An 18,001-nucleotide genomic window follows, 5' to 3' on the forward strand; every position below is an offset into this window, starting at 1 on the left:
ATAGCAGGTATAGTAGGGAGAGATGGTGTCTATAGTAACAGTGGATAATAGTCTCTGGGAAGGGAGTGTGACTGTAGGATAGCAGGTATAGTAGGGAGAGATGGTGTCTATAGTAACAGTGGATAATAGTCTCTGGGAAGGGAGTGTGACTGTGGGATAGCAGGTATAGTAGGGAGAGATGATGCCTATAGTAAGAGTGGATAATAGTCTCTGGGAAGGGAGTGTGACTGTGGGATAGCAGGTATAGTAGGGAGAGATGATGCCTATAGTAAGAGTGGATAATAGTCTCTGGGAAGGGAGTGTGACTGTGGGATAGCAGGTATAGTAGGGAGAGATGGTGCCTATAGTAACAGTGGATAATAGTCTCTGGGAAGGGCGTGTGACTGTGGGATAGCAGGTATAGTAGGGAGAGATGGTGCCTATAGTAACAGTGGATAATAGTCTCTGGGAAAGGAGTGTGACTGTGGGATAGCAGGTATAGTAGGGAGAGATGGTGTCTATAGTAACAGTGGGATAATAGTCTCTGGGAAGGGAGTGTGACTGTGGGATAGAAGGTATAGTAGGGAGAGATGTGTCTATAGTAACAGTAGATAATAATCTCTGGGAAGGGAGTGTGACTGTGGGATAGCAGGTATAGTAGGGAGAGATGGTGCCTATAGTAACAGTGGATAATAGTCTCTGGGAAGGGAGTGTGACTGTGGGATAGCAGGTATAGTAGGGAGAGATGGTGCCTATAGTAACAGTGGGATAATAGTCTCTGGGAAGGGAGTGTGACTGTGGGATAGCAGGTATAGTAGGGAGAGATGTGTCTATAGTAACAGTGGATAATAGTCTCTGGGAAGGGAGTGTGACTGTGGGATAGCAGGTATAGTAGGGAGAGATGGTGTCTATAGTAACAGTGGGATAATAGTCTCTGGGAAGGGAGTGTGACTGTGGGATAGCAGGTATAGTAGGGAGAGATGGTGTCTATAGTAACAGTGGATAATAGTCTCTGGGAAGGGAGTGTGACTGTGGGATAGCAGGTACAGTAGGGAGAGATGGTGCCTATAGTAACAGTGGATAATAGTCTCTGGGAAGGGAGTGTGACTGTGGGATAGCAGGTATAGTAGGGAGAGATGGTGCCTATAGTAACAGTGGATAATAGTCTCTGGGAAGGGAGTGTGACTGTGGGATAGCAGGTATAGTAGGGAGAGATGGTGCCTATAGTAACAGTGGATAATAGTCTCTGGGAAGGGAGTGTGACTGTGGGATAGCAGGTATAGTAGGGAGAGATGGTGCCTATAGTAACAGTGGATAATAGTCTCTGGGAAGGGAGTGTGACTGTGGGATAGCAGGTATAGTAGGGAGAGATGTGTCTATAGTAACAGTGGGATAATAGTCTCTGGGAAGGGAGTGTGACTGTGGGATAGCAGGTATAGTAGGGAGAGATGGTGCCTATAGTAACAGTGGATAATAGTCTCTGGGAAGGGAGTGTGATTGTGGGATAGCAGGTATAGTAGGGAGAGATGGTGTCTATAGTAACAGTGGATAATAGTCTCTGGGAAGGGAGTGTGATTGTGGGATAGCAGGTATAGTAGGGAGAGATGGTGTCTATAGTAACAGTGGATAATAGTCTCTGGGAAGGGAGTGTGACTGTGGGATAGCAGGTATAGTAGGGAGAGATGGTGTCTATAGTAACAGTGGATAATAGTCTCTGGGAAGGGAGTGTGACTGTGGGATAGCAGGTATAGTAGGGAGAGATGGTGCCTATAGTAACAGTGGGATAATAATCTCTGGGATGAGACTGTGGTTGTGGAATAGCAGGTATAGTCATACTACACCAAAAGATGCAGGGACATGAATATATGCTGCATTAAAGGTGCCAGTATGGTATGGGTTCTGAGCACCCCAAAGTATGTCTCCTTTTCAATTCGACATAATCTATTACAACTATATATTATCCACAGAGCATACTATATGGCACAGAGACTACATGCTATTAATATATTTCCTTCACCATTGTGTTTGAGATACAGAACAGAAATTTCCTCACTCGTACATACCCTATGGAGCTGTTCATGCTCTTCACTTGAAGGACCTTACTCCGCCCAACCTCCAGGAATGGAAGAAGCATTGGCTGCTTTAGAAAGGACAATATACTACAAAAGGGGCAGATTCTCACTTATATTCAAGCCTGGTGACACCGAACAAACAGTCTGGGTCCCCCTGGTCCTCCCTCTGGTGATGACCCATGAGAAACCATTCTGTGGAAAATATCTCCACTTGCATTGGAAATGACAGACTGTTTGGCCATTAGAGAGAAATGAAACGCTACATAAAAAGCTGGCAAAACTGCTTTGAATGCAGAATGTGAGTGAAATTTAATATTAATCGTATTTTCATTTCATCTGAAAGACAAATGTGGAGGAAATACAGAAAAACAATCACCATTTCTATTCCTTTGGAAGCAGCTCCTGACACTTTCATGTTTGTGATAATATTTCCGATTGTGTTTTACTTGGAGCGAGAGAGACGAGCGGAGTTGGGATTCCAGAGGATGTCATCAGTTTCCTCCCAGACACTTCCAAACTGTTGACAAAAATACGAGGATTTTGTTCAAATTTTCCACTTATTTACTTGACTTTGTTAATAAGATTTTTCTTTTTTCCTTTACTGCTGTTTGTTTTGTGCTGTAAAGGAGATGATTATTTTTCCAACCGCACAGATTAAGTGAAATGTGATGTGATTTTAAGCCTTTTGTTTAATTATTCAGAGCTTTGTGCTACCAATTCAACATGGTCATTTGTCACCGTTCCCACTCGTACGAGGCCTGTGTTCATTTTTACACAAAGTCCGTAAAAATTTGAAAGCATCATATTTGATCAAATAATTTCATTTTTAAAAAATAATATATAAAGTTAGTATAATGAAACACAGCTTGAGCATAAAGAACCTGAGAATTCTATAGAGGCCACTTTGGCACCATTTTTCCATGAGTCATCGCCATAACCACCAAAAAGAGCAGATTCTGTGCAATAATGACACTTGGCTTGAGTGTAAATCACCAGAGAATTCTATAGAGGTCACTTTGGCACCACATTTCCATTCGTCATAGCCATAACAACCAATAAGAGTGGATTCAATGATTAATCATACACAGCTTGTTAATCACATGAGAAATCTATTGGGGCCACTTAGGCACCACTTCTCCATGACCCATAGCCATAACCACCAAAAAGAGCAGATTCTGTGCAATAATGACCCACGGCTTGAGTGTAACTCACCTGAGAATTCTATGGGGGGCACTTTGGCACCACTTTTCCATAAGTCAAAGCCATAACTACCAATAAGAGTGGATTCAATGAATATTCACACACAACTTGAATGTTAATCACCTGAGAAATCTATTGGGGCCACTTAGGCACCACTTTTACATGAGCCATAGCCATAACCACCACAAAGAGCAGATTCTGTGCAATAATGACCCACGGCTTGAGTGTAAATCACCTGAGAATTCTATGGGGGCCACTTTGGCACCACTTTTTCATAAGTCATAGCCATAACCACCAATAAGAGTGGATTCAATGAATATTCACACACAGCTTGAATGTTAATCACCTGAGAAATCTATTGGGGCCACTTAGGCACCACTTTTCCATGAGCCATAGACATAACCACCAAAAAGAGCAGATTCTGTGCAATAATGACCCACGGCTTGAGTGTAAATCACCTGAGAATTCAATGGGGGCCACTTTGGCACCACTTTTCCATGAGCCATAGCCATAACCACCATAAAGAGCAGATTCTGTGCAATAATGACAACCAGTTTGAGTGTAAATCACCTGAGAATTCTATGGGGGCCACTTTGGCACCACTGTTCCATTTACCGTAGTCCAAACCATAAAAAGAACTGTTTCTGAGCAGCCACTCATACAGGTATCTAGCTAAATCCTAGTTGCTGCAACTGCTGAATTTACTTAAAACCTTCAGTTCTAACACCTATATCAACCTTTGCAGGAAGGCAGTTATAGAAAAAAAAAGAAAAAGTTACGATAAACCCCAATTAACAACATCAGATACAGTAAATTTTAAAAATATAAATCTAAAGATGTAATTTTTCTTTACACATTTGTGAAATCAGCCATGTTTGTAAATAACCGGGAAATAAAATGTTGTTGAAAAGGAAACCCCCAAGGGGTTGATGAGCAATATGTTGCTTGTGAGCAACTGGTTGGGGATCACTGGTGTAGAGGCACAGAGTTACAATGCTGTAGTTATTCCATGAGCAATATTATCTTGATAAATAAACTTTCTGTTGGGGTTCCTCAAGGCTCTGTCCTGGGACCCTTACTATTCTCCCTCTATATTTCCTCCCTCGGCAATCTAATCAACTCATATGGTTTCCACTACCACCTTGTAAGAAACTTACCCTGGTGGTCTAGTGGGCAGAGGGGTCCACGTCGCGTCCTTGGCTCCTATCCTGCCCTTGCCTGTGCCATCTTGGATTACTAGGGCGCGCGCGGCGCGCCTGCGCGCCTCTTAAAGGCGCAGGCGCACTGGCGTGATTGCGCCAGCGCGCAACGGCGTGAAATTGCTCACGTTTTGGCGCCCATTGGTTCCCTATTTAAGGCCCATTCAGACCTGTAGCCAGTGCCCGTTATAGGATCATATCCTGTGGTTTCCTGAGCTTTTGCTACCTGTTTCTGAATTTGCTATCCTGACTGATTATCCGTGTTTGACCCAGCCTGTTCCTGACTACTCTGCATTCTGTATCCTGACTCTTGCCTGCCTACGACAACTCTTCCTGCTTAACCCCTTGCTTGATCACCCGGTTTGACCCCTTGCCTGTTTGACGATTCTGATATCTGCCTGCCTCGATCCAGCCTGTCTGACCATCCTTCTGCCTTATCCAGTCTGTCCGATTATCTGGTTTTGACCCCTTGCCTGCCTGACGATTCTGTTATCTTCCTGTCCTGATCCGGTCTGTTCTGTTTCCACCTGACGCCTTGACCTTCTGTCCAAAGACTCTTGCTATCCGGTCGTGCCCCTTTGCCAGCCAGAACTCCTCGCCTTGTACCCCTCGTTAAGTACAGGTGGCACCCAATTAAGCTGAGGGCTCCTCCCGAAGCCCAAAGGTGGTCACACTACTGGTGAAGCCGAGCCGAGACCAGGGTCCTTGGCATTTGTTCTGGTATTGGGTGCCGGCCGTGACACACCTCTATGCTGACGATACTCAGATCTGTCTCTCATCTCCTGATCTCAACCCAGAACTCCTAACTCGTGTCTCCTCCTGCCTGTCTCTACCTGGATGTCGCAACGCTACCTTAAATTAAACCTCTCTAAAACTGAAATGGTTCTTTTTCCTCCAACTAACACCAGTAACATCCCGGAAGTATCCATCATAGTTAACAATTCCACTATCACCCCCTCTCCCCAGGCCCGGTGCCTTGGGGTTATCCTAGATTCTGCCCTTTCATTCACTCCTCATATCCAGTCACTTATTAAATCATTTCACTTCCATCTAAGGAACATATCCAAAATACGATCATTTATCACTCAAGATGCTGCCAAAATTCTTATTCACTCTCTCGTCATATCGTGTCTAGACTACTGTAACTCTCTTTTAATTGGCCTTCCCCTCCAGAGACTGTCACCTCTCCAGTCTATAATGAACACTGCTGCGAGGCTCATACACCTCAGCAACCGCTCCTCCTCTGCCTCGCCATTCTGTCAATCCCTGCACTGGCTTCCGCTACCTTTCAGAATTTCAAATTCAAATTAATGACCCTGACATTCAAAGCACTTCATAACTGTGCCCCACCCTACATCTCTGAACTCATCTCTATATACTCACCCAACCGCTTACTACGCTCCTCTACTGACCTGCTACTCAACTCTTCCCTCATTACCTCCTCACATCCTCGCATTCAAGACTTTGCAAGGGCTGCACCCCTCCTCTGGAACTCTCTCCCATGGTCTGTCCGACTTTCTCCCAACCTTTCTGCTTTCAAGAAATCTCTTAAAACGCACTTCTTTCGAGAAGCCTCCCCTCACTCTGCTTAACTACCAAACGCAACACCACATACAGTACCACATTTCTCACCCACTTAATTCGATCTTGCCCACTCCCACACCTTGTGTATTACTCCCTTCCCTTTAGAGTGTATGCCTATGCATAGGGCCTCCCTCACCTTTTGTACCTGTATTGATTGTGATGTATGTAACTCCACATGTTCTATGTATATAATTCATGTGATTTAGTTGTATAATCACATTTACTTTACAGTGCTACGCAATATGTTGGCGCTATATAAATACATGTTAATAATAATAATAATAATAATAATAATAAATCCTGCAAGTCCTAAAAGTATTGTTTAAACTTGGACCAGGGCCATATTTATCATTTCAGTGCCTGTGGGCCTGTGCCTATGAGGACAGCATTATGGGGCAGCCCATAGGTACCTATAAGGTAAACATGGTTAACATGGGATAGCTAGGGCAGCACCGGTCCTATAAACAGCCCTGCCTTGGTCAAAATTCAGTGGGATTCTCTCCTTAACATTAACTTTTAGTACACTCCAGGGTAGGACCATTTGAATTTAAGTTTAAATATTTATCTGGATTATAGCTGCCTTGTGGTGGCCAGTTGTATAGGTGTCTCCACCATTTTAACTGCTCAGCTAACATACAATAGTACAATAATGCATATATATATATATATTTATAATATATCCCCATATCATATCAGTCTCTGTATTTACGGTATCCCCATATCATATCTGTCCCTTAATCATCTACAGTACACCAATCAGACTTTTTCTTTTATTATTTTGAATTCACTAGACCAACAGAAGGTGGATTTTGCCCTAAAGGAGGATTAAAGGAGTTCCATGTGCAACAATTCCATCCCAAGCTGAGAATACATATTCAATATGTGTGTGTGTATTTATATACACATAAAAATATATTTCAGCAGAATTAAAAATGAGAAACATGGCTTGTGCCTCCCTGTACTATAAATTACATTTTATTGTTATTATTGTAGTTCTGTTTGTGGCGCCAGTGTTCCTTTTATTTGGCTGAACATTTCGCTGCAACAGATTCATTTATAACAAACCATAACCAAATATCTTCCTAAAAATAACTGGCGACATGACATTTTTATTGCTATTAAAGAAATGGCCAAACTGATGCTGGTGGCCCATATGCAAATTGTTGCAGGAAAGCAAAACCGAGTGATATCAGGTTCTGTTTTCACTATGGGGTCTTCTGATGTTATGGGAAAGGGATGGTCTACCATTGACTGAGTCACAGCTGTGCAAGCAAATGCCTTCCATCACATAATAACATTATTAGACTTAAGGTTGGGGTAAAGAGAATCTTTGCAAAACACTGCAAATTAATGTTTCTTCTGTTTGTTTCATCTGCTCTTTTTACTTTGCCTTAATTCCCCCTTCTGCCAATACTCTAGCACAGACATGCAATGGCAATATCTATGGCAAAGACAAGTGCCGTCGACCAGCAGATCAGCGAGTTGGCCACAAACAAGCAAGTCTGTGGTACATCTTTAATGGGGTTGACTAACAATTATGCTTTTGGTCTTTATTTTGTGCACTTTTGAATTATTTAAACATTTTACCTACACATCTCAACATGGAATTTCAACTATTTTGTGTTAATTTGTGTGCCTCATGCATAGAGCACTTGTATCTAGAGCAATGGCTGTGCTCTATAAAACTGTCAGGCACAAAGGCGGTCCTGGACTTATTGCCTAGGGTAGACAGGTTAAGGCCCCTGACTCTCCATACCCTGTGCATTTGAAGATCATTCGTTATCCAGGAGTTCAGACCACCACCCTTAATAAAGAAATAGTTGCTGAATGCAGGAGGCACTGTATCTAGAGTTAGGAGCAGCTCTTTGCATTCCATCCTAGAAGGGCAAGGAGTTGGACCTCCAAGTACATAAAATATGAAAAAATGGATGGCCTTTGTTTTAAAAACAAGCACCAAATCTTCAAAGTTGGCTCGTAGAATTTACTGGTCATCCTAGTATAGATCTCATGCTTACAATTTCTGTATGACCCCTTAAGTTGGTGGAGAAGGTAGAGTAATGTAGGGGAGAAGAGAAATCCTTCCCCTGCTTTTCTGTCTGTGACATCATTCAGCCCAGTAACAGGCTGGAGAGCGACCTGATTGGCTGGACACCGCAGTGCATCCTGGGAGGAGAGGGTGTGCCAGACTGTGAAGCTGTGTGTGTAGGCCCTGCTGGATCTGTGAGGTCTACAGGAGTGCAGAAAGAGGCTGTCTGACCCTGCCACGCTGCTTCAGAGGAGGAAAGTGCCATTGGTGAGAGTGATTCTGGAGAAGAGTTATTTGTGATTCCAATGTGATCTGCCTCTGAGAGAAAGCGCTGAGTAAATCCCTTGAAGAGAGGATTTGCCACAGGAAGACAGGCCTTGTGTAATTTTGCCTGCTACGTGGGAAGCTGCTATTTTCCAAGGGAAAAGGTACTCTGGGGAAAGGTAGCGCTACCAGGGGAATAAGAGCTCTGGGGAAAGGGACATTGCAATTTGAACTGTGTGCTTTTAACCCTTCCAGACAAGTGGGACTGTGATACTATAAGAACTGTGTTTGAACAGATAGTTAAAACCTAATAGGGATTTAGGTGGTGTCCCTTATATTCCCATACAGGCGTGACTTGTGTATTAGTTACTACTTTACAGTTTATATAAAGTTAAATATTGTTATCCGCAAAGTGTGTGTTTATTATTTCCTAGGGGATTCCTCTGAGGTAAGTTCCTCAGTGCTCCCTAGGTGGAGGCACTGCGCTGTGATTCCTAGTTCCCAGTACTTTTCGACTTGCAAAAGGGACTCAGGGCCCCTGAATTGCCAAGGAAGCTATTATTTAAAGGGACAGTAACCAAAATAGCGTTACAGTAATATAATCACTATTGCATTTACCTGACTGTGGGATTAGCATGAATCACATCTATACAAGTACATTTCTGCGCTTCAGCTAAGATCTGACATAATGAGTAATTTCCCTCGGAAAGAAGTGCAAGAGGACTGAAGGGAGCAAAAGTATGTCCCTATCAGGGAAAGGTAGGGAAGGCAAGTCCTTCAGGTAGGAGCTGATAATGTTCTGACAGGAGCGGGACAGTGCGGGAGAAGAATCTGTGACTGAACTGGGAGGGACGGGAAGAGACGGAGAAGGAGAAGAAACTGGAGGTAGACAGGAGTGAGTAAGTGTGCAGAGTCTGAGACAGAACAAGACAATGCGAGTGTAGAACCAGGTCAGGACAAGGTGTGATGAAGAAGACTAGAGCAGAAGGACTAGGACGAATACTCTGGGACAGAACAGGGTGGTGCGGGCGTAGAACCAGGTCAGGATGGGGTGTGACCAGGAGTACTGGAGCAGATAGGAACAGAACAAGGACAGGACTAGATGCAGGAACCAGACAAGAGTAAGACAAGAGTTGGTGAAGAGGAACAGGATAGGAAAAGAACTAGAAGCACAGGAGCCAGAGCTGGGATATGAGAGCCAAGTACAGTGACTAAGTGCTCAATAAGCTCAGTATGCTGAGGCTCAGCATGTGAGGAAGGCTGGGCTTATAAAGGGTAGTGTCAGCCCGGATTGGCTGACCCCAAGCCACCAATTAGGATGCTGGAGTGAAATAGCTTGTTCAGGGAATGGAAATTAAAAGGAAATGGGAACTTGTCTGCTGATCTCCTGGCCTGGTGGTTAGGAGAGCAGCCAGCAACCAGGAGGTCCCAGAATCAAAGCCCAGCAGACCTTGACAGTCCTTGGCTGTGCTTTGCATCTTGTGTCAGCCTTGTTCTTACAGCCAGACCTATGTCTGCCGCCACTTTGTAACTTGCAGGTCAAAATGATATGAAAATTAGGCAGCAGGAAGGGGGTGGCTACATGCCTCCCCATCTATCCCTAAATACAGAACTGTTGAACACAGTCAGTGCTGTAGTAATTGAAAGCTGCTGCAAGTCAACTAGGATGGAAGTCAGGGTGCAAAAGTGCAAAAACATGGTGGATTGTGCTCAACATTTACTAATCACCTTTGTTTTCAGAATGGGTTACATTCCTTATTAGCAAATTATAGGTGTGCAAACCTCCCTTCTAGAAAAGATTTCTAAGTGGAAGACTCTTCCAAGCAAAATGGTTGAAGACAACGTCCATGTATCAAATTCACCACGGAAAACATACAGCTAGCCACACGGTGTAGAAGCCACTGAAAAAACCTCCAGAATCTCAAAAGCTGTATACTCACACATGTACTGCCACATGCTTTTTATAATATTTTTAAACTTTTGTTTTTTAACCAATTGCCCTCCAAGGATATTTTGGAACCTCAACCAGAGCTTGAAAGGAACTGGAGAGTTGAACATTAACAGTATTCAAGTCCTAGTAATGATATTATTTCTGCAAACTGTCCAGACCAATCTTACATTTACAGTCTTGGCACCATTATTAGGCTGTATCTTTAGCTTTGATTTATTGATTTGTGGCTGCTTATTTGAGGGATGTTTTCCAAATGTTAATGTTTTATGTACAAAAAGTAGCCAAGCTAACATGAATTTGTGGTTCTGACTTGTGTTGTTGGAAGCTGATTCATTATGTGTAGGTATTTCATGTGATGATGGAAAGCAGTGCATACTTTAATGCTGTATTTCATTAAAACAAATGAAGGGTCATTTATAAACTTGTCACAAATGACCCCTTCCCTAGAAAGGCTTTACCCAGGTGCAAAGCAGAGAAGGGTGGGTTTGGAGTGGTGCATTTTACAGCTTGGAATAGTGACTGGTGCTTGGAGTAATGAGTTTTAGTAGTAAGAAGTAGTGAGTTTTAGGGCTTGGAGCAATACGTTTTAGTAGTAAGGTGTGGTGAGTTTTAGGGCTAAGAGTGGTGAGCTTTAGGGTTCAGAGTGGTGAGTTTTGGGGCTTGGAGTGGTGAATTTTAGGGTTTGTAGTAGCAAGTTTTAGGGCTTGAAGCAACCAGTTTTAGTGGTAAGGAGTTGTGAGTTTTAGGGCTTGAAGTGGTGAGTTTTGGGGCTTGGAGTGGTGAATTTTAGGGTTTAGAGTAGTGGCTCGGAGGGATGAGTTTTAGGGACAAGGAAGGTGAGTTTTAGGGACAAGGAGTGGTGAGTTTTATGGGCAAAGAGAAGTGAGTTTTAGTACATGGTGTGGTAAGTTTTAGGGCTTGGAGTGATGAGTGTTTGAAGTAGAGGGATTTACAGCTTGGAATGGTGAATTTGAGGGGCAAGGAGTGGTGTGTTAGGGTTTGGAGTGGTGAGTTTTAGGGCTTGGAGTGGTGAGTTTTATTGTTTGGAGTGGTGAGTGTTGGGGCTTTGAGTGGTGAGTTTTAGGTTTTGTAGTAGTGAGTTCTTTGGGCTTGGAGGGATGAGTTTTAGTGCCAAGGAGAGGTGAGTTTTAGTTCTTGGAGTGGTGAGTTTAGGGTTTGAAGTATTGGAATTTACGGCTTGGAATGGTGAGTTTAAGGGGCAAGGAGTGGTGCACTTTTGGGTTTGGAGTTGTGAGTTTTAGAGCTTGGAGCAATGAGTTTTAGTTGTAAGGAGTGGTAAGTTTTAAGGGAAGGAGTGGTGAATTATAGGGTTTAAGTGGTGAGTTTCAGAGTAAAGAATAGTGAGTTTTAGAGTTTGGAGTGGTGAGTTTTATCATTTAGAATGGTGATACTCAGGGCATGTGGTGGTGAGTTTTTGGGCATACAGTCACGAATGAATGAAATTCATGTGGCCACTAGCTCAGTGTTTGTAGCCAACTCACTAATGACCCCTTGAAGTTGTAAAGGTTGGCACACACAAGATCAATAGCTTGTTCAGATAAAATTTGACTGTTCTGCCCCGCAAACTGCCACTCAGCTAAACTGACAGCCTGTGTATGGCCAGCTTAATATACAGTAAATATAGGGGTGCTGTTTTTTATATTCTGTGCATCTCTAAATCAACAGACCTTGCTGATATTCAAGGCTGACAAGTCAATGATTATAAAAGAGAGCAACTCACTGTAATGCCTGGTTAGGGGGCTGCAGTTTGGACACTGTTATTTAATGTCACCCCCCTCCCAATCTCCAGTGGCCGTTACGGCTAATTTCACATGTTGACAGAAGGCGTCACAGACCCCCTGCATTGCTCTTTCATTAAACATTTATCTTGTGTCCGGTGCACAGTGACAGAACTACAAATGTCTATATGTCTGTCTCCCCAAGTGGAACCTTTTTAGGCCTTTTCACCAGTCTTAGTTGGATTGTATTGGTTCTACAATAAAAATGTCACCAGGCAAGAAACTGGTGTTTTGTACATGTGACTTTAAGACTTAGCCTGAGGATCCGAGTGCTGGCTATCCCACCATGGAAATGTCAGTGTACTCATTGGAACACAGGCTGATGTGAGTGGGTTTAAGTGCCTTTGGAATGTGTCGATTTATTCTCTTCAGAATAAATCAGGATTTACATTTAGGGGCCGATTCACTAACTTCGAGTGAAGGATTCGAAGGTAAAAAACTTCGAATTTCGAAGTTTTTTTTGGGCTACTTCGACCATCGAATGGGCTACTTCGACCTTCGACTACGACTTCGAATCGAAGGATTCGAAGTAAAAATCGTACGATTATTCGACCATTCGATAGTCGAAGTACTGTCTCTTTAAAAAAAACTTCGACCCCCTAGTTCGCCATCTAAAAGCTACCGAAGTCAATGTTAGCCTATGGGGAAGGTCCCCATAGGCTTGGCTAACTTTTTTTGATGGAAGGATATTCCTTCGATCGTTGGATTAAAATCCTTCGAATCGTTCGATTCGAAGGATTTAATCGTTCCATTGAAGTAATTATCCTTCGATTGTTCGATCGAACTATCTGCGCTAAATCCGAAGTCGAAGGATTTTAATTCCTAGTCGAATATCGAGGGTTAATTAACCCTCGATATTCGACCCATAGTGAATTGGCCCCTTAAACTTAAGTATCTGCAGTCTGGCATAAATCATCTGGCAGAGTTCGTTGAGAATACAGAAGCACTGGCAGATGGATAACTCTTTGTTTTACAATCACAAACAAATTTCAATAGGAACCTTATTAAGTTTTCATGAACCTCAGTAGCGATGAGTGAATTTTTCGCCAGGTTTGGATTCGCAGTGCAATTCCGCACTTCATCGTCTGTGAATTTTTCGCGAAACTGTCCTCCCCAGACAAGAAAAAACGCATTGAATTTGGAGTGAGAAAAAAGTTGTGCATAAAAAAAATGTTGGCTATTGACTTCAATGCGTTTTGTGAATTTTTCAGAGAAGCAAAACAAAATAAAGTCTGACCTTTTCCACAGGCATTTTTATATGTTATATAAGTACCTGAGGTTTTTCAAAGTTCTGGACAATTGTTGTGTCCCTTCAAAAGATGTTTATGCCCCCTTCATGCTAAAAATGTCCATGTATTTTTAGGTATGACATTATTGTTTTATAATAATCTATAGTAGATAATAGACCTGTAACACTGATGTGTTTGTGGCAATAGGGCTTGCTTAAGTCAAAGGGCCCAGGTGGGGTTGCTTTTCCAGTTCCTACATAAGTAACCTGCTGTGAGAAAACCTGGTGGTCCAATGGGCTGGCATGGACGCCCGCTGCACTCCTTGTGGGGACACCCGCATAGTTAGTTCCTCTGTGCTCCAATGCGCACTGGTTCCAAGTTGATGTTGATTCCAGTTGCCCAACGTAGAAGTCTATTCCAATAGTTCCTGGGTGCGCTTCTCTAGTCTATTCTTATTCCTGACCTTGCCATTCTGCCACCTGTACCAATCTCTGCCTGTATTTGACTATTCTCTGAATCCTGATTTTGTACCACGCTGCTGTTTGGTTTGACCTTGACCTGTGACTTTGTCTACTCTCGGTCTTAAGATTTGGTATTGACCCTGCCTGTTTCACGTCTCGGTGACTGCTCCCCCGTCCTTTCCGCATACGTTTGTTTCCCTAGTCTGCTCAGAACTCTCTCCTTGGTCCTCTCTGTCAGGGAGCCGGGAGCTCCCTCCAGGGAGGTAGTCAGGATCAAGGAGGAAGCCCTCTAGTGGGAGCAAGGCCGTGGTATCCGAAGGGTTAAGCAGAATCAGTAGTAGTGGTCACAGGCAGGAGTTAACGAGGGCAGGCAGATCAGATGCAAAAGTCCAAAGTCCAGGCAGAGTTCAATAACACAGGCAGGTAATAGGAATCACAGACAGGGAGCAGGAATCAAGGCTGGAAGCAGGAATCAGGGCTGGGAGCAGGAATCAAGGCTGGAAAACAAGCAGTACAGGAACCCAGGATCAGTAGTGATTTGAATCCTATTCTTGGGCGCCGTCACAGTGTTTTGGGTGCCCTTTTATGATGAGATCCCGGCACCAGTGATGACATCATCATGTAGCGACGCTGCAGCCATGTGTTCAGCATGGGCGCCGCCATCTTGGATCTTCACTGTGAACGCCAGGAATGTAAACAGTGCCGTTGGGTACTTCTGGGTCGGGTACTTCTGGCAGTCCTGACACTCTCACATTAAGTCCTGGCGGCATCTGAGTAGCGGAGGGCTAGTCCCGTAGCCATAGACGGCTGCTATAGACAGAAGAATGAGCCGTGACCGGGTCCTTGGAGTTAGTTCTGAGTGTGGAATACCTTAAATTACACCTGTCTTTGACACTGGATCTGAAGTTAGTTTTTGGTTTCACTCCCTGTGACATTAGGGCACCCCTTAATGTTAATTAAAGAAGCTCAGTCACCTCTGGAGTCACCTCTGGATGAAAAATCAGGCGAGGTGGAAACCAGTTTCGGTGGGAGCAAGACAGCCCAGTTCTTACCTCCTGTCTTAGAGCTGATGCAACATAATAGGGCAAGGTTGTGAGGATTTGAAGTACAATTGTTTATATAGTTAAGTGTGAATTGTACAATGGTCCGAGGGCTGCAACCTTTACATTTGGCCACAGACTTCTCACAGAAGTTTGTAGAGTTGGCTGAGGTCCTAGGCACTGTTTGGTGGCACCATCAAGAAGGATGGTCATAGATATGGTCACAGTGTAGACAGGAACTAATCAATGGCTGTTGGAGCCCTGGAGGGTGCAGAGCAAAAAAGTTCACTGGCACACAGGTAATGCTGGCAGGGTGAAACCTTTGCTTTAGATTTATTTAGTGTGGCATGCAACGTTTCGGGATAACCCCTTGAGGGTGTCAAACCTCTCCTTATGCATCCTTAGCCCTGCCCACCCTGCTTATGGCCAAGTACCATGAATCTGCAAGAAGATCAGGGGCAATAACATTTTCTTTCTTTCTTTCTTTCTTTCTTTCTCTCTAAGCTAACAATGAATTATCTTTACGGTATGATGCTTTTCCAGCAATATTTCTAGGCTTGCTTTCATGCTACTAAATGTTCTGTACTATATAAGCAATGAGACCAATGTTTTTTTACTTTCTTTCCTCTCTGAGCCCAGCAATGACTTTCACAGCTCTATTTATGACTAACTGCTCAGCCATACAAATTAATTGAAATGTATTTCTCCACACCTCCCCAGCAGAGATTTATTTGGGGCTGTAGTACACTAGTCCCAAGAAAATATTCTTTTATATATCCTGCTTCCTGACTACTGTTTACTAGGGAGCAAGAAAGAAGACAAATATGGTGTGAAATAAATGTGATGGAACATTACACCTCATATCCTACAAAGTAGAAACCACCCTTTGGCTCAATTCGATTTAATTGTGATCCTTTGAACGGAAATTAAGTTATGATACATTGTTTTCATTGAAAACAGTTTATGGAATCATTAAACAAATCAACTTTAATCCCTCTATTTATAGCTCCCCATATTTTCTTTCTTGCCTACCAAGATCAGTCTTCATCAGAACCCAGTGTTCCTGCCCTTAGTGTGTAATAGAGAACATATCGTGTTTTTCCCTTTGGTTCTCGTGCAGATCGGATCAGCTCAAGTCAGTAATATGAAACACATCAGGATCAAGAAATTACAAAGAACAGTTGCAAGGGAATTGTTCCAACCAACTCCTGTTGGAGCTGAAAATGGAAATAAAAAGTTCTGAATTATGAAGATAGACAGGTGCAGCTGTAATGGAATACTCAGAGAGCGTCTCTCAATTTCTTCTTTTTTTGTATACCAAATCTGGGTTAATAGTCAGCAAAATTTGATATTTATAGGTCATTCAGTGTAGTAAAGAGTTGGACTTGTAGAATATTATTACTTATGGAAAACTTTAAGCTCTGCACTGATATCCGACAAATAATCCAGGAGTAATTATTATTATCAGAAACTCATCCAACTAGAGTTACAGAGGGGTTCAGCTACTGCATGGCTTGACCGATGATCCAGAATAACATTCCCAGGAGGAAACATCCATGTAGATAGCACTGATATGACATTCATAATGACAAAAGACTCAAGAGCTTTTTTCTATACAAACCATTCCAGCCATTAGGGGAGTATAATGATAATATTTCTGTTGGGAAGGCTGGCATGTTGCCTAACTTTCAGATGTGTCATCCCTAATGGAACATACCCTGGGCAATGAAACTTATGTTTCCTTTAAAGTAAAGTGAAAAGAAATCATGAAATATCCCCAACAGTGGTGTAGCTAGAGAGGAAGCAGGGGGTCCCTGGACTGTAGGGGGCCCAGTAAGGACCTTATTAATGAACAATTTCAATATGAGCAATTTCAATCTTGGTAGAATATGTCAATTTACCAATGTTTTGGGGCCCTCAATTGAATTTGCTGTGGGGCCCAGTGACGTCTAGCTACACCACTGATCCCACCACCCATATTCAACCTGCTGACACCAAATATCACTTGAATTTAACTCTTATCTTATAGCTGAAACACTACTCTATTATTGTTCTGTCTAATACTGGAGTTGCTCCCGATACCTCTAACTCTTCTGGATTCTAAGATTCTCAAATTATCAACACAAGTCATCACTGGTAGTATTACAGAGATCCTCAAGCTCATTATGGCAGACTTTTACAAGATGAGCGTACTTTCTTTGACTACAATGTGAAGATATGAGAGCAAATTTTCAAAAGCGAACGTTCCATCACACTGTGCACCACTTCGTCGGGCACAAATTCATTATTACTATGCTAATTCACTAAAATGCAACGTTTTGTGAGCATTTCATAGCGATCTTTCGCTAATGTTTAATTCTGCCTAGCGAAACTTCGTTAGTACTCTTACGCTCAGGTCAATTTGAAATGGTACATATAGATCATATATATGTCTTTATTAGAGATGTTGGTGCAAATGCTTGAAGTGGCCACTTATTATTACACATGTCCAAGGAAGCAAAATAAAGACAAAAGATCCTCTAATGCCCTAGACATGAGCCCACCCTAAAACAAATGTGGCGTGCTCCTCAAATGGTTAAAAAAAATTGTTAAAGCAAAAATCTTTAATAGTTTGAACTTTTGATAGCAATCCCGCAATAAAATATGAAAATACGCCATCATTTTAATGACTTTCTGGCATAGATAGATGATGTCACTGACATAAGATTGAGGAGGATGTCGCTTCATCTTATCATTTCACCAGGTCTAAGGCGGCGAAGGAAATTCTGGCAAAAGAGGTAACTTTCTGTAGAATTCGTATGTCAGTGAACTTGCGGAGTAACGATTGTTCGCCTGATCGAAAATTCACCTGATGATAGGGCAGGAAACTACACTAGTGACGGTCTCTTTCACTAGCGAATTGTCCTCTACGACTGTTAGTAAATTGGTGATGTCCCTGCAAATTGGATTTCCGGCCACCTCGCCCTTTAGCAAATCTGCCCCATGGAGTATTCTAATGAAGAAGGTACAACAATTCTCAGTAGCACTGTCACGACTGGCTCCCAAAATCCAGAATAGGTGCTAGGCTCCCTGGTCTCAGCTCTGCTTAGGCCTGTAGCAGCTGCCTTTCACTTCGGGAGGAGCCCTCCGCTAATTGGATGCTGCTAGATCTTAATAGGAGAGGAGCCAAACAAAAGTTCTGGATGAGCAAAGGGGCA

The sequence above is a fragment of the Xenopus laevis genome, chromosome 5S (assembly GCF_017654675.1).
Source record: "Xenopus laevis strain J_2021 chromosome 5S, Xenopus_laevis_v10.1, whole genome shotgun sequence".
Lineage (NCBI taxonomy): Eukaryota > Metazoa > Chordata > Amphibia > Anura > Pipidae > Xenopus > Xenopus laevis.